The sequence below is a fragment of the Pogoniulus pusillus genome, chromosome 28 (genome assembly GCF_015220805.1).
Source record: "Pogoniulus pusillus isolate bPogPus1 chromosome 28, bPogPus1.pri, whole genome shotgun sequence".
Lineage (NCBI taxonomy): Eukaryota > Metazoa > Chordata > Aves > Piciformes > Lybiidae > Pogoniulus > Pogoniulus pusillus.
This window is the reverse complement of record NC_087291.1, coordinates 10783985-10808479: the sequence shown is the minus strand read 5'-3', so window position 1 is coordinate 10808479 and position 24495 is coordinate 10783985.

The window sequence follows — 24495 nt, the reverse complement described above, 5'->3', positions numbered from 1 at the left end:
TGTGTGCCTTTGTTAGAACCTGAAACTAAAGCTGCTAGAAACAAACAGAAAAGGGTGTTTTATTCTATGGAATGCCCCAGAATGACTCTCAAAAGACATGCTTTTTGGCTGTTCGGGTGGCTGCCCATCTGGTTATACTTTTCAGGAAAAATGATGACTGAATATTCCTTCTTATGTGAAACAGAATTGTTAATTCAGAAATATCAAAGTGATCTGTTTTTTGTTCTGTCACAGCCTGGTGTTCAGGTTAGTCTAATAAACTACTTCAGCACTTTCTTTCACCTACTCCAGCCCTGCTATTCTTTTAGCCAGACTTTTGATACAGCAGTCCTGACTCGTGTTCCTTGTAGTTCCCTTAGACTGCCATAGTGCAACAATCCACTTAGTGTTTAAGCATTAAACTTTAGGAATAAGCTTTAATGGTCTTATCCCACAGAAAATGCACTTAGTGATTCTGGACAGTCAAGACCAAAACTGGCCAAAGCTCCTCCTGCCCACAGATCCAGGGATCACTTTTCCTCTAGCTTCTTTGTGGTTCTGGCAGAGCTTCACTTAGAGTTTCATCTTTTCCTCTTCTCAGCTCTTGTGCTGAGCAATTGGCTGGAGTGATCCTTTTCCTGTTTAGTTCCACATGTTCGCATTCTCCCCATTTTCTAAGAGCTTTACTCCACCTCACTTTCTACAATGAACTTTTGGCCCTTGGTATCACATATATATGAGATCTTATATACCACATACTAAGGGCAAAGGGAGGAAACTCTGTGCAGTGTTAACCAAGACTAAATAACAGCTTACTGTGTCAGTATACTGCATTAAGTAAGATGCCTGGGTAAAAGTGACTACTAAAAGTAACTGGGCACTCAGATTTCACCCATGTGTTCCATAGTAGTGGCAGCCTCCTGCTTCCTATGCAGGAAAGATCTGGGAAATTTCTGTGAACTCACTGTTTAGCGTTATCTATCTGCTTTTCCTCGGTGATCAAAAGCAGATAGACAATGATTACTGATTTACCCTTCAGTTTCATACTCAGTCTTGCACTAAAGTGCTGATTTTGAGCAATGTGGTTTGGATTAAACGTGCCTGTTCACCATCATTACAGCCTGTGAACCACCTACTTTGATAGAAGTGTTTTTTGTGTGTTCATTAATTCATGCTTGAGAAGCGCTGTGCAAACGTAATGCAGCACGTAAATGCTGATTTATTGTTCTGCTGGGATGTGCTGTTATTGATCATCCTGTTGAGGTTCGTTGTAGAGCTCCCTGGAGACTGTACTGACTGTATTGTGTTCTTGGCAAGTTCATGGGCAGGGACTTTATAGTCCAAAGGAAGCAAAAGAGAGCTGAGTAACGATGGCACAAATGTTTTGCTGACAGAGATCTCAGCAGCTCCTGGGGCCCTTGTCACTCAGAAGACACATGAAGGGATTTGCTACTGCAGAGGATAGCCTCTCCTCTGCACTATTCTTAGGGAGAGCTCTGGTCCACCTTCAAACCACTTATGGTGTGCTTAGACTGAGAGTAGAATCATAGAATATTTTCAGTTGGAAAAGGCTTTTAAGATCATATAATGCAGCCATTATCTCACTACCAAGTCTGGTGCTAAACCAAGTGCTTTAGTACCACATCTCTGCATCTTTTAAACATATCCAGGTTTAGGCATTCAATCCAGGATGAAAGCAAATTATTTCCCATCATGTTTCCTATCCTCTTGAGTGCAACAGTAAATCAGGTTTGGCACCTCCTCCTCACAAGCCTCATTGCCCTCATGCATGCATCACACACAGACCCAGATCACCCAGATCAGTAGGATTTCTTGGCATCACATACTGTATGAACCCCATCTGGGTGAGAAACATCTGTTGGTGTCTTCTTTCAAACACAGCAGAGTTTTCCAGCTGAAGGAAACATCTCCTTCTTGTACAGCTTATAGTTTCACCAGGCTGGTAAGCTGAGCTACCCAGCCAAACCCAAACAGGTCCTGAAAAGTGGCATCTCTAAAGAATGCAAATCTGTACCTATGTGTAGCATCTTTCTGCCTATGGGAACACCTCCCTAAGCAGCCCATTCCAATGCCAATCACTCTTTCCGTGAAGAACTTCTTCCTGATGTCCAGCCTAAACCTGCCCTGTTGCAGCTTGACACTGCATCCTCTTGTTCTGTCACCAGGTGCCTGGGAGAAGAGACCAACCCCTAACTAGCTACAACCTCTTTTCAGGTAGTTGTAGAGACCAATAAGGTCTCCCCTGAGCCTCCTCTTCTCAAGGCTCTCTCGGCCTCTCCTCATAAGGCTCATATCCCAGCCCCTTATCAGCCTTGGTGCCCTTCTCTGGACAAGTTTGAGCATCAAGACAGAGGAAAATTCAGACTGGATGTTAGGAAGAAGTTCTTCACCATGAAAGTGGTGAGACCCTGGAATGGGTTGCCCGGGAAGGTGGTTGAATCCCCATCCTTGGAGGTGTTTAAGGCCAGGCTGGATGAGGCTCTAGACAGCCTGATCTAGTGGGAGGTGTTCCTGCCCATGGCCAGGGAGTTGGAACTAGATGATCTTTGTAGTCCTTTCCAATCCTGATCAGTTCTATGATTCTATGATTAAAATACATAGTAGCTTGTTTATTGAAAGTAAACTTAGAGGAAGGCCATTTTCATTGTTTCCCTCTCTGCTCATATAATGACAATTTCATGTGAAGTAACCCTATTTTAAATATAGTTAAGTCAAGATGTAGAATAAATACTCATCTCATCTGCAGGAATAAAAGTTAGGTCCCACCCAGCAACAGAGGCACTACCTGCAGCTCAGATGGAGAACAATGCTTGGAAAGGATTCTAATAGATTCACAGAGCTCTTCCTTTTGGAAAATTCAGTATCCTTGGTGGTCTTTCAACCTAGCTGTGGCATGCAGTAAAGGGGTCCTGTTGTCATCCACACTGCCTCAAAGTATTGAACTCGAAGATTTGTTGAGAAAAGAATGCAGAATTATTAATGAAGAAACAGACCTGCCTAACGTAGCCAGGCTGAGCTACCCCAGCTATGAATGAGGCCCATTCAGGCAAACACAGGAATGGTTTGCAGGATTCAGATTCCAAGTCTGACACAATTAATAATGTTTATAAGTTCAAGAATGTTACTGTTAGGATGGAGCATATTCAAGACAAGTGATCATATTTCATAGCACACTTAGAGGGTGAAGAGGTACTTGACATAAAACACTCTCGTTTTCATAATTCAAATCATTTAGTTGTTTAGGGAGCTTTACATTTTCTTCATCCTCTTTCTCTCCCTTCTTCTTCCATTTTTATACATAGGACAATTTTCATTTTCTTCTTATTTCATTGCCTTGCCTTTGGGGTTGATCTAAACCAACAGAAAAAAAAAAAAAAAGCTTTGGCCTGCATATCAGCAAAAGTGAATAGCAGCAAAACTAAAGCATGCTTTTACTTTGAGTGGATTTGTGGTTGCCTGAAACAAGGTTGTACCATTATCATTAGATTAATGTCATGAAATTAATAGCAGCTATAGGCATAAATGAGAAAAGGCCAGGCTGAGAATGCTACACAAAACTAGTCTATCTTAAATTGAATCAAACAAAATAAAGATATGCCAGAAAAAAAATGCATATTTAAGCAACATAGAATTTGGTAAATGTAAATTTTGCTGTGAAAATCATCACTCAATTGACTTCTTTTTGTGTGCTTGCAACATTGTGGGTTTTTTTCTTGCATGACTATGCAACTACAGTAGGAAATACTGTGAAAATGCAGTGAAATACTATACTGATTTCTCTTCTCCTCAGAACCAGGAAACTGACCAAAAAGCCAGCTCTAGTTCAGGAAAGAATCTGTATTCAGCTGAACAAGTCCCACTGAAATCCACATGCCTTTAGCTCATATAGATGTCACCTTCAGTTGGGGGCAAAAAGAAGAACAAAAAGTGCAGTCTGAAGGAGATACCTTTCAATAGTGTACCTATAAATCAGGCAAATGGACACATAAATTGTGAATCCTGGCTGAGGCTGTAAAAGAAACAGAAGACTTGCCTCAATGACAGGGAAACATATAACTGTGATTGATGGACTGAAGTAAAGGCAACAGAAAAGCAAGATTAGTATCAAGACAGCTTCAGAGCACAGGAAACAGTCTGTCCATCCTAGCTCCTCATGCTGAGTTTATATGGTGCCTAGTGCTGCTACAAAAAATGCTAGAACAAGCAAATATTGCATTAAAGGCTAGTTAGTTAGCTATTTAATATGTAAACCAGAAAGGAAACCTGGCATTGATCAATTAACCTGGAAGGGATTGTCACTCTGCAGCCTTTATGGCACTGTGAATCCTGTGCTTCTCAAAGAGACAAGAACCCTGGCACATCTTCTGCCCAGGGCCAAGGAGCACAAGGCAGTTCATGGATTTTCCTGGGAAAATAACATAGTCCCAAGTTAATGTCAATGGAAGATTTGAACTGCAAATACATTCTAGTAGATATAAAAGTAACTTTGAAGCAGATGAGGCAGCTGCAGAGCCCTTGACCTGGAGTGGAAATGAAGCGACTTTTATTGGGCAACTAACACACACTACACCTTCCAGGTGGTAGAGCTGACTTGTGTTTTTGTTACTTACCAGCACTTAACACTGAACAACAACAATAAAACAACAGACAAACAAACCCAAGCAAAAACAAAACACCCACAGACACAACCTGAAGAAACTAACCAACAAGCAGCCAAAAAACCCAACAGCTAAGGACCAAAAAAACCCCTGCAACCAACAACAACAACCCCCCCTCAAACCTCCCTAACAAGAAGTTCCTTTCAGCTGGATATTAATTAGAGAAGCAAATGCTGGATCTCTCAACCCTCTGCTGAGCTGCTTGCAGTGAAAAGTACAAAGTGAGGGCCTGCTGTGCGGGTAAACTGATGACTCACTTTTAATATCAGGTTGAGCCAGGATCTTGAAGGCTGCCAAGTTAACTCTACAGGGATCCCCACTTCAGCCCACTCACATTTCCTAATAACAGCACTGTGTTTCAGCAGGCTGTGCTTAAGCGAGGCACTTTGATTTGTAAACAGAGAAGGGCTAGGAAATAATGCACTAGTGTGGTTAGCCGTCGAACATCACAAGACAACAGGATACAACAGCAGTGCTGCTCCTAAATGGCCAGAGGACATGGCTCAAATCTGAAGGTAAAAGCAATTAAAAGGAGATAGTTTTTAAATGGCATTTTAAAATTCTACATATGCTTTCTATAGTCCCAGGAGAGATATTACTGTCTCTCTTTGCATGATATTAGGAGGAAAAGACTGCTGGTAAATGGTTGCCTACAGAAGCACACTTTTAAAAGAGATTTAATTTATAGTTGGAAGACCAAAAACTACTTTATACAAAATAGACTGCATGCTCCTGTGTTTTGACATAAGAACCTAAACCATCCTGCTTGCTGGAATATTTTTATGGGTTCTGTAGACATTTATTTGAAGTCCTCTAGACTCAGCCTGGTGAAATGTAGGATGTGCATAAAGACACCAGAACACTGACTCACTCCTGGCAGATTTGCGTCTCATTCTATCCCAGCATCAACTGCCACTCGTGCGCTGTTGCCACACAGATCAAAAGCTGCATGTTTATTGTCTTGGCCACACGACTGAAAATATATCTCTGTGTAAGCTCTGCGTTAGGCTTCCTGCTCGAGGACAAACCTCTTTCTGTTCAGACACACAAAGGTTTTTCTTAAAAGAGATGACTGTTTGGTTATAAGACTCTGCTGCCAAACTGGTTGCAAAGCCAGTAGCGTATTCTGAAATGTTAAACAACTCTGTGAAAGAGGTTTAACTCCCTACCCGCCCCTCTTATTCTCTTCAGCCACTTGGGTAAGGCTTCATCTTTCTTAGTGGCAAGCAGCCTTCAACATGCCATGCACTTGGCACTCTGTCAGGATTATGGTCTTATGCCTGCCCTATATACACAGAGTACTGCACAGGAGGTATGAGTCCTGTGGTAGGAAATGAGTGCTTTTTCCCTCTCACTAAATCATTTTTGCTTCTGCTGAGCAGTCACAGAAAGAAAGGAGAAAAGCCCAGCCAAGGGATATTTTAAAATCTAATACCCGGCAAACAAAAGTGAAACTCCTCACCTAACTGATGCCACTGCACTTGCCCAAAGTCCCCCAGCCATGGTTCACAGTATCACAGTATCATCAGGGTTGGAAGAGACCTCACAGATCATCAAGTCCAACCCTTTACCACACAGCTCAAGGCCAGACCATGGCACCAAGTGCCACGTCCAATCCTGCCTTGAACAGCTCCAGGGACGGCGACTCCACCACCTCCCCAGGCAGCCCATTCCAGTGTCCAATGACTCTCTCAGTGAAGAACTTTCTCCTCACCTCCAGCCTAAATCTCCCCTGGCTCAGCCTGAGGCTGTGTCCTCTCGTTCTGGTGCTGGCCACCTGAGAGAAGAGAGCAACCTCCTCCTGGCCACAACCACCCCTCAGGTAGTTGTAGGTTATGGGGCAGTAAGCATGCACCACACTCTCAGTTCACTTTTCCTTACTTTCTGAGCCATGGATTGTCAGCCCTAAGCTCCCTGCTGGAGCTGTGCACCAGAATGTCCTGCACTCCTTAACCCCCAGGCAGATAACTTCTCTCCATATTGAGGTGCTGCTAGGTTCTGGATGTGGTAATTATACAGACCATGATTTTCCTCCTGTTATCCCTCCAGGCACAATATCACAAGAGTTTTTCAAACTTTGTTTTGACCTTCAGTCTGACTTTGGTTCCAGAGAAGACCACAGAGCAGATCATCTTGAGTGCCATTATGCAGCACATGCAGAGCAACCAGGTGATCAGGCCCAGTCAGCAGGGGTTCATGAACACATGGGCCCGCTTGACAAACCTGATCTTCTTCTTCTACAGCCAGGTCACCTGCTTAATGGATGAGGGAAAGACTGTGGGTGATGTTTACTTGGGCTTAGTAAAAGATTTGACACTGTCTCCCACAGCATCTTCCTAGAGAAACTGCTTGCTCTAGACTTGGATGGGTGGATGCTTCTTGCTCTCCCCAACTACCTGAAAGGAGGTTGGAGTGAGGTAGGAGTTGGTCACTTCTCCCTAGTAACAAATTATTGGACAAGAGGAAATGGCCTCAGGTTGCACCAGAGGAGGTTTAGATTGGTGACAAGAAGAATCTTCTTCACTGACAGGCTACAGTAACAGCCCTGTGGTAAAAGACACACTAGCCAAGATCTAGCGCTGACTGTATGCAGTCATGGACACATACACACATCCTCTTACACCTTTTAATGGCTTCCTAACAACATCACCCATATGTACCTCAAACCTTGCTCATGAGAAGTGAGGCCTTCAGGAAAACCAGATTTTCTTGGGATTACAACAGCTATTATTTAATCACTTGTTATTATAAAGGAGTGTGTATGTATGGGAGTGGAGGAGGAGCAGACATGTGAAAAAGGACATTATAGGTCTGTATGTGTGTGAGGCAGCTGTTTTGGGATGTAATCATTAGCTAGCAGCCTGTTTGGAAGAAGGGGAACAGTCAATGATTGTTCCAAAGGAAATACTGTAAAACAGTGAAGTACCTCAGTGTGACATTTGCAGTTCCTGAGTGCCTGGGTAGCTGGCAATGCATCCTTCATGTCATAGAATCATAGAATCAAGCAGGTTGGAAGAGACCTCCAAGATCATCCAGCCCAACCTAGCACCCAGCCCTGTCCAGTCAACTAGACCATGGCACTAAGTGCCTCAGCCAGGCTTTGCTTGAACACCTCCAGGGACGGTGACTCCATCACCTCCCTGGGCAGCCCATTCCAATGCCAATCACTCTCTCTGTGAAGAACTTCCTCTTAACATCCAGCCTATACTTCCCTCAGCACAACTTGAGACTGTGTCCCCTTGTTCTATTGCTGGTTGTCTGAAACAAACATTTCATGTGAGCAGTCTCTAAAAACATATCTTTGCCTCAGCTGTAGCCCCAGATTCCACCACTTTTGATAGCATTGTACTATGGGAAAAGCAGAATTTACCCCAAACTTACCAAAAAATGGCACACATTTCCCTTCCCTTATATATGAACATTTGGTATCATGTCCACTGCACTGAAAGCTGTGCAGTAACAGTTTAATTATGACTGGCCCTCAGACCTTCTGGCAGTGCTAACTGTAAATGACCTCTGTATTCTCAGTGCACTAAAATGTCTTCTCAGAAACGTGTTCATTTTTCATTGCAGGAATATTTTTCCACTGATACAGAGGCAGATCAAGGCACCACGGATACAGCCTGCTCTATTCTGCTTTGGTGAGAAAATGCCAGAGCTAAGCCTTCCACAATCTTCACAGCAATAAAACCTGGCACAGGTGCAGTAACATTCTTTTCTTGCTGTGGGGACTAATCCTGATGTATTGATGTGACTGTTTCTCCTTTCAGTATTTTGCACTTGCTAATCTTCTCAGAAGACAGCCTAGGGGATTGATTGTGTTTTTTCCCAGCAGAATTTTCTAAACCAGACACATGTTAAAAAAGGTCCATGAGACTTATGTGAACATAGACAGATCAGGACATTCTGGATGGTAACTAGAGGCAGAAATGTGCATGGAAGAGCCTGTGGATGAAAAGTGGGAGTGTTTTCACAGAATCACAGAAACATCAAGACCCTCAGGTTCAGCAAGTCCAACCTAGAACCCAACTCTACAAGATTCACCTTAAACCACATCCCTAAGCACCACATTCAAAAGACCCTTGAACACTTCCAGGGTTGGTGATTCCACCACCTCCCTGGGCAGCTCATTCCAGTGCCTAATCACTCTCTCTGTGAAAAACCTTTCCTAATATCCAATCTAAACCTACCCAGTCTCAGCTTGAGGCCATTCCTCCTTGTTCTGCCTCCAATTACTTGTGAGAAGAGACCAGCAGCAACCTCTCCACAATGTCCCTTCAGATAGTTGTATCATTGTTATCTGTTTGATGGAATTCACAGGGATAAACTTAGGAACTTCTGTAACACATGGAAACATGAAACTCCAGAGTGCATTGGGAGCACAAGAATGGGGGGAAAGCTTTCCTGTCCTCCTCTATTTGAGGAATGGAAGCTTTTATCAGTTGTGTGGCATGTTGTTCCCATCTCTGTTAGAAAAAAAACAAAACAAAACCAAGCCCCCTTTCCTTCAAAAATAGTCATGAATCTCTGGCAGAGAACTCATCTGGGATGCCTAAGTAATAAATGCAAGTCCCTGTGCAGCTTATTATCAAGGCACTTTGGTAACAGTTAGTTCTTTGGAAGGAGAATTTGTTTCCAGGAGCTGTTTACCATATAACCTTCCTCTCTGCAGAAGCTGGATGTTTTGACTTCAGGGAATTTTCAACTGGACCCTTAGCTGGAGTGAAAGGACACCAGTACAACAACATGAGGGGATTCTTATTTCTTTCTTCTTCTGTGGACTCAAGACTATTGAGGAGGTTTCAGTAAAGTCCTCCATGATTTAAAATTCTGCTTATTTTTTTTTTTTTCTGAGAAAAAAAATAGTAAGATGGAAAATCCAGCTGCTGGGTTGGTTTAAAGCTTTGGCTTCGTTTGATAGCTTGCTTTATAATTGCAGTAGTGACAGCCTATTCTGGCTTCTGGAAGATTAAACCAAGACCAAGGCTGTCAGACCTCTACAGAAATCCATATGGCAGTAGAAAGAGCAGATTCAGCATCTTCAGCATCTCTCTCTTTTTTCTGCAGCCCCAGCCCAGCAAAATCATGGTATATATGAGCACCTCAAACAGTAATCTGTGGATACTGGGTGACAAAGATTATAGACTTGACTGAAGATTTTAGGAGTAGAATGGGTTTGAATTTGGAAAAGAAAAAACAAACAACAAACAACTGAATTATGAGAAGAAAATCTAAGAACTAATATTTAAGCAGTCAGCTGTAGTATTTCCCCAAAGCACAAGGCCACTGTAGTTCCACAGCATTAAAAAACCCCACCTTCTTACTGGAATTTTCTGCTTATTTGTATTTCAGCCTGCACTATGACAGAGATTCCTTGAAATCTTTTAAAGAGTTTATTGATTATCCTAATTTATATGGCAGATGCTCAGCTACTTTGGTAACGAGCAACAGGTAGGTTAGGGATGTAACAACAGTAACTCTGTTTTTCTAAAGAATGTTTCAGATTTCACATCCATTAATAAAAATGATTAGCACCTGATAAGAGACCTGATGGTGAATTCATGCCCTAGCTGTTGTGTCTGTCTTGAGCAGTTCAAGAATGTTGCTGCTTGCTGCCTCTAGAGATAGGTAATTCCTTTGCTATTCATAGCTGTTGTGATTCTGGGACTCAGTAGGACATCACCAATGTAGGACTTCATCTCCCCTGAATTTTCAGGACAGAAGAAGGAGTTTCAAAGAGCACACCCACTTCTCTCTGCAGGCCTCCACATCAGATTGCTAATCTAATTAACATCCATACCAATTTAAACAATGCATTGACTCGACTGGAGCCCCACAGCACCTAGTTAAGTTACTTTCCAACACTGCTGTAAATCAAAAGAGAAAGGCTAAGGTCACTGTGTTTGCTATGTGCTTCAGCTTGGGACCCTGATTGCTTTACCAACTGCTCCTTGATGTTGTTTTTATAACTTGCTGAGAAGTACTTTATTTCTTGCTCTAAGATTCTCATTTGGTATGCATGGCAGCCTCTTGTTTGAACATAACATGGACTGATTTAAAAATGAAAAGCAATTCAGCAAAAGTACCTGCAAAGGACAAAGGGAAAAGATTGAACACAATCAGCAGAAAAAAAACCACCCATTTCTTTGGTGCATTACTTTTAAGGTTTCTGTTCCAGTTAGGTATGATTCCCATTCTTACAGGGAGCATTATGGACATATTCTTTGAGAGGAAAGTTAAAAACCTGGACAAAATTGTCAAGAAGAGTTTCTATTGAGAGCGTATCTCTGCAAAACAAGCAATGGGTAAATAGTGGATCAAAATGTTACTGTCTTGAGCTGATTGATGCAGTGGAAAAGTAGGGAGAGTGCAGGCAGGCCCAGGGCAGGATCAATCTGTGGCACAGATGTGTACAGGTCTCTATATTAGTGTCACCAACATGGCTGGGAGAATTCCTCTGCTCAGGGCTGGGGCACAGCAATTCTCTAAGAGGCTCAGAGACATAGCTGTGCAAGAATCTCTCCATGTGGAGTTTTGGGCAGGTTTGGGCAATGATGCATACTGTATTCTAAACAATAACTTTTCTTGCACTGAGTATTTGGAAAGCATTAGCTCCCCAGAGTGCAAATTGTGTCATAATACAATTTCTAAACTAATAGGAAAGCTTACAATTAAAAATGGTTAGCATTCACAGGAGATACTGCAGACTCCCAAATAGCAGACCTTTAATAATTCGTACCACTACAAGTTGAAATGGTTTTACCTGCCTTGATTACACTTGTTCTGCCTTTCATATGGTACTTAGTAAACCATTCTTTTCAATATGAAGAAAAAAAACCACCCCAAACCATAGCAGAGTCAGGAGTAAGTGCAAGGTGAAATTGGTGGTAAGCTTTATTCAAGTCTCCTAAGCAGGAAAGTTATCACTTGTTTGTAGATGAGAGCAGGAAAGTTATCACTTGTTTGTAGATGAGGCTCTTTCAGCCAACAAAACCTATGGAGATTATGAAAGCAAGAGAGTCTGTGTGGTGCATCTGGACATACAGATGGCAAGTTTTCTTTCTAACTGACATAATTCTGCATAGGATGTAACAAGTGTAGGAATGAAACTGAATATCATGGTCACCCCCATGGTATTTTTCACTATTTTTTGGGGTGAAAGTCAAAATCTATAAAACACAGCCTCTGTATCTGATATCCTTTGTGTGAATACCTTTTTAAATACCTTTGGAGACACTTTTCTTTCTAGCAAGCGATCTTAAACTTTGTGACTTGTCTCTGAATGTGTTTATTTGTGTTTTCTTGTTTTTCTCTACTATATCCTCACATATTCCTCTTGTAGCCCTCAGTGATGGTTTTACTCCCTCTGCTTTTATGGCATATGTCTAGAATCAAAAGTTACCTTTGGACTTACATCCTTGTTCATACTGTCCCATCGTCCCCACTGAAATTTGTATGTAGATTCTGCAGGGTCAATACATTGTTCTATTAATTTCTAAAGTAATTACTAATTCATTCTTTCCTCTGATGGATTGCACACTACAGATATTACCTCTGAGCTAAGGGTTCTGAATTCAGGCTTCATCTATTGTTTTACATGTTCTGATATTTCAGACATGCAAGAAATTGTACTCCAAAGGCTCACAAACTCTTGTTGAATTTGGAACTGAAAGAATAATATAGGAACAGTAAATGATGTGGATCTGGGTTTGAGATGACTCTGCAAAGCCTCTACTGCCGTGATGTAAGCAGGAACCAGGCTGTCTTCTCAACTGGAAAAGCATCAAACACCTTGGGAATGAGATTCTGGTTTGGATATGGAGATGCTCTGTAACACACACACCTCTATTTTTGCCCTTAGTATGTAAATGGATTTTCCCAGCTGTATAATCTGCTTGGATATTGTTGAGGCAACTCTCCTGCCTTGAGGGAGTTTGGTATTTAAAGTGACACATTTGATAATTATTGAGCACATGCTTTCTATTAGCCTAGTTACTCATTCCTAATTTCCATGCAGTCCATCACACTGTAAATAGACATCAGATATTATTTCTCTATTCCCATATGTCCAAACAAATTACGACTTAATGAATGGCGAGGAGGTTTTAACGGGGCTGGGGGAGAGCCGAGGATCAGGTTCGGCAGCTGCGGCGGACGCGGACCAGCGCCACCTAGTGGGGGCTGCTTCCAAACGCCTCCAGACGACTTCCCATGCCCAGCCCTGACTCCAAATCCATCACAGATACAGCTGCGGGGTGAGTGCGAGTTACCGCAGCCTCCTGTGAATCTCCGAAGGATTTCTACTCGCTGTCCACACGGCTCTTCATGTTGAAGCGCAAAGCATCTCTCAGCTGGGTGGCCGTGACATGACAGGGCTGTCCTGCCTGCTCTTCCACTTGAGTGAACGGCAGTGGTTGGCAGAGCTCTGGGCACCCACTGAGCTGCAAATCACAGCTCAGCCCTTCACAGCATCACAGGATGTCAGGGGCTGGAAGGGACCCAAGGAGATCATCGAGTCCAACCCCTCTGCCAGAGCAGGACCATACAATCTGGCTCAGGTCACGGAGGAGCACATCCAGATGGGCCTTGAAAGTCTCCAGAGAAGGAGACTCCACAGTCTCTCTGGGAAGGCTGTTCCAGCACTCTGTGACCCTTACAGTAAAGAAGTTTCCCTTTGTGTTGAGGTGGAACCTCCTGTGCTGCAGCTTACACCCATTGCTCCTTGTCCTATCACCGGGCGCAAGTGAGCAGAGCCTGTCCCCCCAGCTCCTGACACCCAGCCCTCAGATATTTATAGACATTTAGTAAATCCCCTCTCAGTCTTCTCCAGACTCTAAACCCCCTCATCCTCTCCTCATCAGGCAGTGCTCCAGTCCCCTAGTCATCCTTGTAGCTGTCTGCAGGACCCTCTCCAGCAGGTCCCTGTCCCTCTTAAACCGGGGAGCCCAAAACTGAACACAGTGCTCAAGATGAAGTCTCACCAGGACAAAGCAGAGGAGGAGGAGAATTTCCCTTAATCTGCTGGATACACTTTTCTTAATACACCCCAGGATCCCATTGGCCTTCTTGGCCACAAGGGCACATTGCTGTGCCATGGATAACTTGGGCACTCCCAGGTCCCTCTCCACAGGACTGCTTTCCAGCAGATCACCTCCCAGCCTGTACTGGAAGAGTTTATTATTCCTCCCCAGATGCAGGACTCTGCACTTGTCCTTGTTGAACCTCATTTGGTTCCTCTGTGCCCAGCTCTCAGTCTGTCCAGGTCTCTCTGGATGGCTGCACAGCCTTCAGCTGTCTCAGCCAAGCCTCCCAGCTTGGTGTCATCAGCAAACTTGCTGAGCAGACACTCTGTGCCCTCATCAGTGTCACTGATGAAGATGTTAAACGGCACCAAACCCAGCACTGATCCCTGGGGGACTCCACTAGTTACAGCCCTCCAGCTGGACCTGGCATCATTGATCACCATCCTTTGAACTCTATCTTGTGACTAGTTCCTAATCCACCTCACTGTCTGCTTTTCCATCCCACACTTCCTGAACTTGCTCACTGGGATGTCATGGGAGATTGTGTCAAAGGCCTTGTTAAGGTCAAGACATCCACTGGTCTCCCTGAATCTACCCATTCACTTATGTCATCATAGAATGCTATCAGGTTAGTTAAACATGACTTCCCCTTGGTAAATCCATGCTGACTACTCCTGATAACCTTTTTCTCTTCCAGGTGCCTTGAGATGCCCTCTGGAAGGAGCCATCCCATCATTTTTCCAGGGAAAAGCCCTTTGGACTCAAAACTGGGTACCTGGAAGAGTTAAGTCAGCAAAGCTATGAGGATAAGCTTCTCAAACCTCTGTCAAGACTGCTGGTTTTGTAATAAAAGCCCAGCTGAAATACAGGCTCCCAAGTTTCCCACCCAGTTTCTGGAAGTGATGGTTATTTCAGAAGAAATCAATAAATGTCATTGTGCATAAAATATGGAGCAGATCAAATAAAGGCATTTCAGTATGAGAAGCTATTAATTTTTTTTTGGTGCAACACACGTTTGCATTACAATATTATTAAATTCCATTAGGCTAAAATGATATATTTAACTCAGGCTTCAGAGTGCTAATTTCATAGTCCACTCCAAGCTGTTCCTGCAAAGGTGTTAGGGGTAATTAACTGCCATTTTCTCAGTCATTCAGAATCTGCAATGAATCAAAATGCAGGGCCTCAGTGATTGTAGAAAACACTAACACTTAGTTTATTATGTAGCACATTCTCATTCTGCACGTTTTATGATAGGATCAGCTACACTTTCCCCCCCCCCCCCATTTATTATACTTATGCTTCAGTCAATTAGTTTCTCTCACTTTACTTGAGCTTAAAACCTGGTGAGTTTGCTGCATATATGTATGTGTATGGTTGCTTGTCATAGGCCTGCAGGACTGCATGTGTTTAAACAATTAAGATTCTGGTATTGTCCAGAAAAAAAGTGGCAACTTTGCTTCCTTAAAGCAATGGTTTTCCTTTAAATAAGACTCTAAGCAGGAAAATGAGAGCAAGGAGAAAATTTAGTTTGCCACAGCTACAGGTGCCTGGCATGGAGGGACACCCAGAACTGGCTGCTTTTACACCACCCAGGGACAGATTGTGAAGTCCAAGTCCACAGCTGCTTTGCTGCTGCACACGGAGACAGCCATGCTTGTGGACTGCACACACAGTACAGAATCAATCCCTACAAAGGCTCTGTGATAATCATAGAATCATAGAATCAACCAGGTTGGAAGAGACCTCCAAGATCATCTAGTCCAACCTAGCACCCAGCCCTAACCAATCAACTAGACCATGGCACTAAGTGCCTCATCCAGGCTTTGCTTGAAGACCCCCAGGGACGGTGCCTCCACCACCTCCCTGGGCAGCCCATTCCAATGGGAAATCACTCTCTCTGTGAAGAACTTCTTCCTAATATCCAGCCTATACCTACCCTGGCACAACTTGAGACTGTGTCCCTTGTAGAGAGATTGGATTTTTGTACTTCAAGTCAGAGGTATAATTTTCACTGACATTCTCATAGGGTTTTGGAACCAAGTCCTGGATGCTATGGCACATGCTGATTTTACAGCTAGCCTCATGGGAAAGGGTATTTTAAAATCACAGCCATTTAAGTGGCTACTTTGCCAAGTGCTGCTTGTGTGGATAACAGTAGTAGGCTTCCAAAGATGGCCTGGTGGGATAGTTGCAACTGACTTAGTCCCTTTTCACTTCCTAGCCATTTAAACCTGCATCTGGAAATTCTTCTCTAATTTCATAGCTGTGGTGCTGAAACATAAACTGGAGCCCAGTGGAATTTAATCAATATTAAAAAATGTGGAAACCCTGGAGTGAACTGAACTTTGTGAAGGTGATTACTAACGTCAAGCCGTAAAAAGGACAGTACTGAAAGATCCATGATGTTCCTAAGGGTGCTGGTGGTAGTTAATGTCCCAGGTTAAGGTAACTGATGTTGATTGAACAGTTTAGTCTGGACTTGAGCATCTCCCCTGCAAAGAGAGACTGAGAGACCTGGGGCTGTTTAGTCTATAGAAGACTGAGAGGAGATCTCATCGATGTCTATAAATACCTGAGGGGTGGGTGTCAAGTGGATGGGGTCTGTGGTGGTTTGGCTGCTATCTGCCCCCCCACACTTTAAGAAATGCCCCAGCTAACTCAGACGGGCCCTGGGAATACAAATGAAGCTATTTATTTACAGCTAGCACAATATACAAGCAGATATGTACAATATATACAGTTATATACAGAAATATACAAGGTAAAAGTAATACAGAAACACAACTCCCCTCCCAGAAACCTGAGTCCCCAGGAAGGGCTCTCAACCACCCCTGAACCTCCCCCCTGCCCCTCTCAACCTTACCCCAATCCTGAGAAAGAATAGAGGTGCAGCCAAGAGGTTAAGGAGCAAGTTTAGTGGCAGTGAGGTTAAGGAGATGCAGTTCAGTCTGAAGCCAAAAGCAGAGTGAAGACAAAATGGTGAATGTCATCTAATGTTTACTTTCTTGCTCCCATACTTCTCAGCAAGACTGTGAGAGAAGGAGACACAACCATTGTTTTCCTTTTTCAGCCAATTATCTAGTTCTTTTACACCAAAACATTCTAGCCTGCTTCAAACTAGCACAGGGTCAATCTCCTTTTGGTGGTCCCCAGCAATAAAACAAGGAGCAATGGGTACAGCCTTGAATGCAGAAGATTTCACCTCAATGTGAGGAGAAACTTCTTTACAGTGAGGGTGATGGAGCCCCGGAACAGGCTGCCCAGAGAGGTTCTGGAGTCTCCTTCTCTGAAGACTTTCAAAAGCCACCTGGATGCATTTCTATGCAAACTACCCTAGGGGATCCTGCTTTGGCAGGGAGGTTGGACTCGATGATACCTGGAGGTCCCTTCCAACCTCTAATATTGTATGATTTCATGATTCTGTGTGCAGTATGGAAGAGATTCACACCACCACAACCACTTTGACCAGATAATTAACACGATTACAATGAAAAAAATATTTCATACTGGAGCCTCCTTCTGTGTTACTGACTCCATGGCTATGCAGGAAACGGGGACTTTATAGGTAACAGTTGCTCCTGGGTGGTGCTTGTGCACTGTCGCTGTGAAATGTCCTGTGTGAATACGTTCAGAAGTCTCACTCTGGGATGTTTTGGTTTTGACTTGGGTTTGGCCTCTATGGGGGCAGCTAATGCACGTCAGAAGCCTGCAGCAGAGTCCTGCGTGGTTCTATTACTCTGGCACCAGTGCTGCCCTCTACTGGGAGCGGAGCCCACTCTCAGCGCAAGGATGGAGTTTGCTGCTGTTTGGCTCCTACCAGCTATAGCTTTCTCTTTCTGATCTAGAGTGGGCACTTTTGGACGGGATCACAGCCTTGATCAAGAGTGGCCCAGGTCATAGTGGCACAACACAGTGTATTTACAAGCGGGAGAGCCAAGTATTTCTGCAAAGTATAGGCTTTGTGCACAAGCACTCCTCCCAACAGCTATCACCAGAGAATGAAAAGGCAGAGGAGCTTCGGTTTGTAGAAGGCATTGCTTAAACATAACACCGTGGGGATACACAACAGAAGTGAGAGGATCAAACACAAACTCCTTCCTTTAAATAAGTGTAGTTTTAAAGATAGACTACATTCCTGTTTGACTCGTGCATCCTGTTTGGATCTGGATAATCCCCTAAAGACCTTGCAAAGTATCTGAGAGCGCTCAATTTGGCACAAATTTGGCAAGATAAATAAAATACTTATTTCCCAGGGAGCCTAAAGAGAGGCGATACTGAAAGGATTGACACAAAACCGAGACTGCACAGCATGTGAGGTAGATGTTATGAGCATGCAAGAAATGGCAGTATTAGCCTAGTGCTGGTTGCAGTAAGAGTCAAAAAAATGACAAGTGATATTTCAGCATATCTCACACAGCACCACACAGTTTTATTACTTGGTTTTCTGGAAAAACACCAGTGCCCACATATATTCCTCTCTCTTGGTTCCAAGGTGGGGAGAGGCAGAAAGGGTCTTGCATTTCTTTAGGCTGAAGTAGAAATTAGAGAAATGTAGAGAAAAGAAAACCTTAGGAACAGATGTCACTGTTTATTTTCATTTCTCTCTTCCCCTCCTTATGAGTATAATAAATTATCTCTTTTAGCAGTGATTAGAGAAGGCAGCAGTTACAGCAAGGTCGGACAGAAGCATCAGATAAAACAGAACATGATCCCATTGAAATCCTCTGTTCAATGCTACTTCAAGATGGAAGTAAAGCTACTGTGTGAATCTAGTGTGTTAAATTAGGGAGGTTGTCAAAGCTTTGTTGAAAAATCTGATATGGTTTTTATTTTGGTGCTTGAATTGATTTTTATGTCCTGGTATGGGTGAACTAGATCATCCAAATATTTGGCTATTTAATGTTGGCTAAAACATGAAAGATAGGAAAGGCAAGTAAGGATTCAGACATGTCAAAACAAAGGTCATGGTGAAAACTCAGGGTCATTCTGAATGTTTCTGTGCAACTGACAGTATAAAAGACATTAATATTGTTGAAGTGAAGGCTGGTTTGAGTTGTTTGCAGCACTTCAAGTTGCTAACACTGAAGAAACTATATTTCAGCCAGCTACATTTTTCACTGTTCATCCTGTTTGCCTGCTTTCTTCATACCTGCACTTGGAAAATCAAAACAGACATTTTTACAGCAGATTTTTAGCACTTTGTTCCAGGTGCATTTGTCACGTTCCAAAGTTTAGAATAAGATCCAAATCCACTGTTCTTTGCAATGCACCCCTAAAGAATTCTAGACTAAATAAGAGCATTGCCAGTCACCTTCATGCTATTTTCTAATATAAGCACAGAGATAGATGGCAAAAAGCAGAAGTCATAGAATCATAGAATGGTTTAGGTTGGAAGGGATCTCAAAGATCATCTAGTTCCAACCCCCTGCCATAGGCAGGGACACCTCCCACTAGGACAGGTCCTAGCAACAAACCTCTGTGTTTCCATGACCATGAATATAACAAATTGTTTTCACAATTCAGTAACTCTACCTTCTGTGATAAATCAGTGGGTTTATCAGAAGTTTCCACTTTGGAAACCCTGTTGTGTCAGAACCAAAATAAAATGTAGTTTCATTTGGGGTTGGGGGTGGTGTTAATTTTTGTTTTCTTTTATAGTAAGACAACCCATGTTATTTATCTGTCCACAGAGGAAAACCATTATGTGGCTTCAGGAAGGTGTACTGAGCTGGGATGAAATTTAACAAGGCCAGGTGCAGGGTTTTACACTTTGGCCACAACAACCCCAAGCAGCACTACAGGCTGGGGACAGAGTGGCTGGAGAGCAGCCAGGAAGAAAGGGACCTGGGGGTGCTGGTAGAGAGGAGCTGAACATGAGCCAGCAGTGTGCCCAGGTGGCCAAGACAGCCAACTGCATCCTGGCCTGCATCAGGAACAGTGTGGCCAGCAGGACATGGGAGGTTATTCTTCCTCTGTACTCAGCACTGGTCAGGCTACACCTTGAGTGCTGTGTCCAGTTCTGGGCTCCTCAATTCAAGAGAGATGTTGAGATACTGCAACGTGTCCACAGGAGGGCGACAAAGCTGTGAGGGGTCTGGAGCACAGCCCTGTGAGGAGAGGCTGAGGGAGCTGGGGGTGTGCAGCCTGCAGAAGAGGAGGCTCAGGGCAGAGCTCAATGCTGTCTGCAGCTACCTGAAGGGACATTGTAGCCAGGAGGTCTAGGTTGGATGTTAGGAGGAAGTTGTTGGCAGAGAGAGTGATTGGCATTGGAATGGGCTGCCCAGGGAGGTGGTGGAGTTGCCGTCCCTGGAGGTGTTGAAGAAAAGCCTGGATGAGACACTTAGTGCCATGGTCTGGTTGACTGGACAGGGCTGGGTGCTAGGTTGGGCTTGGTGGTCTTGGAGGTCTCTTCCAACCTGGTTGATTCTATGATTCTAAGTCATAGGAAACCAAAAGGTCTCAAAAAAATCAATACTGATGAACTAAACCCAGAATTATTGGAGCATCTCCACCTAGTCTGAATCACTTGGAAAAATATAAACAGGGTAGAAGTGTGTGAATTGTCATGAGCCATGTAAATTCATATTTTAAAGGGAATTCCTAAGTTTCCTTCTAATTTATGAGCTACTACAACTCACGAAACATAGGACACATGGCTTTTTACCTCCTCCTCCCATAAAATCCTCTGAAGCTTTTTGCCAGGCTAGCAAGCATTAGTAAAAATGTTAATGCTGGTTTTGTGTTGTAGGTGTCTGTCTCCTGGGATATAGATAGAGTAGCATGATGTGAAGCTTTACCATACTTAGGTTTGTCAAGTTTCTGCACACACTGCAGTTTTAGTAGAATGTGGACATTCTTTCTGCACTCAAATGCTGGTGGTTTGGTTTGGTTTTGTATTATACTTGGTTCTATGAAACTGCATTTAGGATTAAGATGTGACTACAAACTGGAACACAGAAGGCTTCACCACAACATAAGGAGAAACTTCTTTACAGCGAGGGGGACAGCCCTGGAACAGGCTGCTCAGAGAGGTCATGGAGCCTCCTTCTCTGGAGAGTTTCAAAACCCACCTGGATGCTTTCCTGTGTGGACTACACGAGAAGATCCTGTGTGGACTACATGAGAAGATCCTGCTTTGGCAGGGGGGTTGGACTCAATGATCTCTGGAGGCCCCTTCCAGCCTCTCAGGTTCTGTGATTCTGCAATTATATAATTCTCATACTTTAAAGGACAACTTCGTTTAAAACCAGTCCTAGCTGGAATTTGGCACATGAAGCTCTAGTTTGGGAAAGGCTGGGCTGCAGAATGGCTTCACAAAACTTTAGGTCAATCAGTCTTGTCATTTAAAAGCTATTTTTACAGAGGACCACAACACCCATTTAGTGCCACTTCTTGCTCTCTTAATATTTGCTGAGTCTTAAATAGAAATATGTTCTTCTGCTGAGTTGTTTTCACAGCCTTCTCTTGTCACTTTAAATGATTGTTTCATCTTAAATAGAAAGTTTACCGAGTCTCAGATCCTGCTTAGTACTTGTTTTGCTTCTCTCAAAGCGTGTGTAGTGATGGATGTTTTAAGTTAATTTAGTGCTGTGAAAGGTGCCAAACTGTCAGACGTGGAAACTAAAATAGCCTATTTGTGCTGAGAATGTTTATTCTGTTTCATTGTTAAAATGGCACTTGGAGGCTTCTCCAGCTTTGTGCAGCCATGAAGACCTACAATGCTGGCAGACAAGGCAACTGGTGAAAGGCATGAGGCTGTAAATGGAAGTGTGCTTGCAGATCTATGCAATGGAAAAGATGACCTGGCACCCAGCACTGCATTTTAAGTACTTCTAGGATACTCACCCTCTATTCATATTTTTTCTGAAGGCAAAGGAAGTAATACTGGGATAAAACAGTGTTTGATAGAGACTCATTGCCAATATACAGCAACAGATCATCAATGTAATTTCCCATGATGAAGCACAGTAGGAGCTGCTGATGAGACCTCTTAGGTGGAAACAGTCCCCAGCTGCTCCTCTGCAAAACTAATTTTTCAGCTTATTTACCCTTAGTCATAAAGACAAAAGAGTAAGATTCACATTCTCTAGTTATGGACAGCAATTTCAGTCTGTCTCTTGCCAGCCTAGTAGAAAGTGTAGCCTTCTTTCTTCTATCTCCTACCTTTCCTTGTTTATTTGGTAGGTTGGGTTTTTGCTGTTTGTTTAGGTTAGGAAGGAATTAACCTATGTCTTCCAAATGTGTACATCCCAATGACTTGCAACTGACAGATTTGCACAGATCTGTTTCAAACAAAGGCTGAACATATTTCTTGGGCTGCTGAATTGGGCTTTTATTCCATTTTGAACTGTATCTTGTTACTGTTTTGCACTACAAGCAGTACAGTACAGGAAGAGTAGACTCTTTCATTCTTGGAACTATGTGACTTAGAGAATGTGTCCCAATAAGACCACTGTTTGTTATGTTTCATTGTACTGTGTACAGTTCTGGAGCCCCCAGCACAAGAGGGACATGGAACTGTTAGTTCTGGAGCCCCCAACACAAGAGGGACATGGAACTGTTGGAGCGAGTCCAGAGGAGGCCACGAAGATGCTCAGAGGGCTGCAGCAGCTCTGCTATGAGGACAGGCTGAGAGAGTTGGGGCTCTGCAGCCTGGAGAAGAGAAGGCTTTGAGGAGACCTTGGAGAGGCCTTCCAGTATCTGAAGGGAGCCTACAGGAGGGCTGGGGAGGGACTATTGACAAGGTCTTGTAATGACAGGATGAGGAGTAATGGGTTTAAACTGGCAGAGGGGAGATTTAAACTGGATGTTAGGAAGAAGCTCTTTCCAGTGAGGGTGGTGAGACACTGGCACAGGTTGCCCAGGGAGGCTGTGGCTGCTCCCTCCCTGGAGGTGTTCAAGGCCAGGTTGGATGAGGCCTTGAGCAACCTGTTCTAGTGGGAGGTGTCCCTGTCTATGGCAGGGGGTTGGAGCTGGATGATCCTTGAGGTCCCTTCCAACCTAAACCATTCTATGATTCTATGATTTACATTCTCTTGCCAGAAGCATTTTGGTGGTAGCAAACTGATAAAAATAATTCAAACTCTTTTGAGGGAGGTTGTTTTTTTTTTTTTAATTTATTTTAATTTAACTTTACTTTTTTCTTTCTTTTCAGCCTCTAAGACTGCCACAGTCTGCTCAGTGTCACTGTGTTAACACAGGACTATGGCTATAACATTCTTGCATGTGAAGCTGTACATCAGGCACATTTTAACAGATTTATGTCATCAACCCACACACAGTATTAATCATTCTTCAAGGTCATTTTTAGCTATCAAAGTAAGTGCCTGAGTAAAACTGCCAAGGCAGCTTTCAAGCCAAGCCCGTTGCAAGTTTTCAGGTGCTGGAAAGGAGAGAGGGGGGGTGAGGATGGGGGGAAAGGAAGGAAAAAAGCTGAGGAATTCACAAAACAAGTTTCTTGGCAAAATGTCCATAAAGGTCTGTGATGGGAGAGTAACCATTCATCAGCATACATGAAAAAGCTGTCTGTGTTATGGAAACCAGGGCACATTTAAAGGAAAAATAAACAGATTTATCAGTCTGGTCACCATTTTATGAAGTACAACGCTGAAAGGTTTCCCCTGTCTGTTTCAGACACTGACAAGATAAACTAGACGTGACTAAGGCTGGATGTGTCCCTTCTGTCAGGTGCTATGATAAGCATGAAAAGGCAGGTATGCTTCACATACACTCTCCAAATAAATCTCAGGCACAGTTTATGTTCTTTCATTTTGTTTTCCATATTTCATCATCACTGAAGCCAAACAATCGATGACATAAGATCTGGGGATGTTTATTACTGCACCAAATTGCTGAAGCCTGCAAGGATGGAAGAGCACATCAGCTCGTTGGGTTTATGGCAGATCACACTGACATGCAGCTATAACCACTTGGGAATTGCTCTGTTTTCTTTACATATTGGAGGACTTGGTGACATGAAGACTCTGGTTTTCTGGGTCAAATGCAATTTCATAGGCTGTGCAGGCACACGAGGCAGCCTGGAAGAAGTTAAACTAGCATTTTGCCACATATGGGTAACAAACATCTGCTGTGGAGAAAAACTGAGGAGTTGATCAAAGTCCAGTGCTTCTACATCAAGTTTAGGATTATTTTTCACATAAATGAAGCATGCAGGTAATATTGACATGCTGTTTAGGAACATGGAACAGAAATGTTATGAGTAAGGATGTCTGCAATGAAATTCTTTTTCTCCTACTTCCTTTTCTACATTTTGCCCCCTGAAGCCCTTTTGAGTGAGACAAAATGTCACACTGAAAAGAATTTTGGATATTGAAGTGACATCCTAAATAACAGTTATGGACAACACAGAGGTTGATATAAGAAAGAGATCAGTATACCATGATGTATAGCTACTGTTGGAAGGCAGTAAAGAGGAAAAGGATCTGGGGGTCCTAGTTGATGGGAGGTTAACCATGAGCCAGCAATGTGCCAGGAGGGGCAGTGCTATTCTGGGCTGTATTAAAAGGGCTGAGGTTAGTAGGTCCAGAGAGGTTCTCCTACCCCTCAACTCTGCTCTGGTGAGGCTACATCTGGAGTACTGTGTCCACTTCTGGCCTCCTCAGTTCAAAAGGGACATAGAACTGCTTGAGAGAGTCCAGTACAGAACCACAAAGATGGTGAAGGGAATGGAACATCTCCCTTACGAGGAGAGACTGAGGGGGCAGGGGCTGTGATGACAGGACAAGGAGCCATGGGTGGAAGCTGAGGCATAGGAAGTTTCATGTAAACATGGGGAGGAATTTTTTCACTGT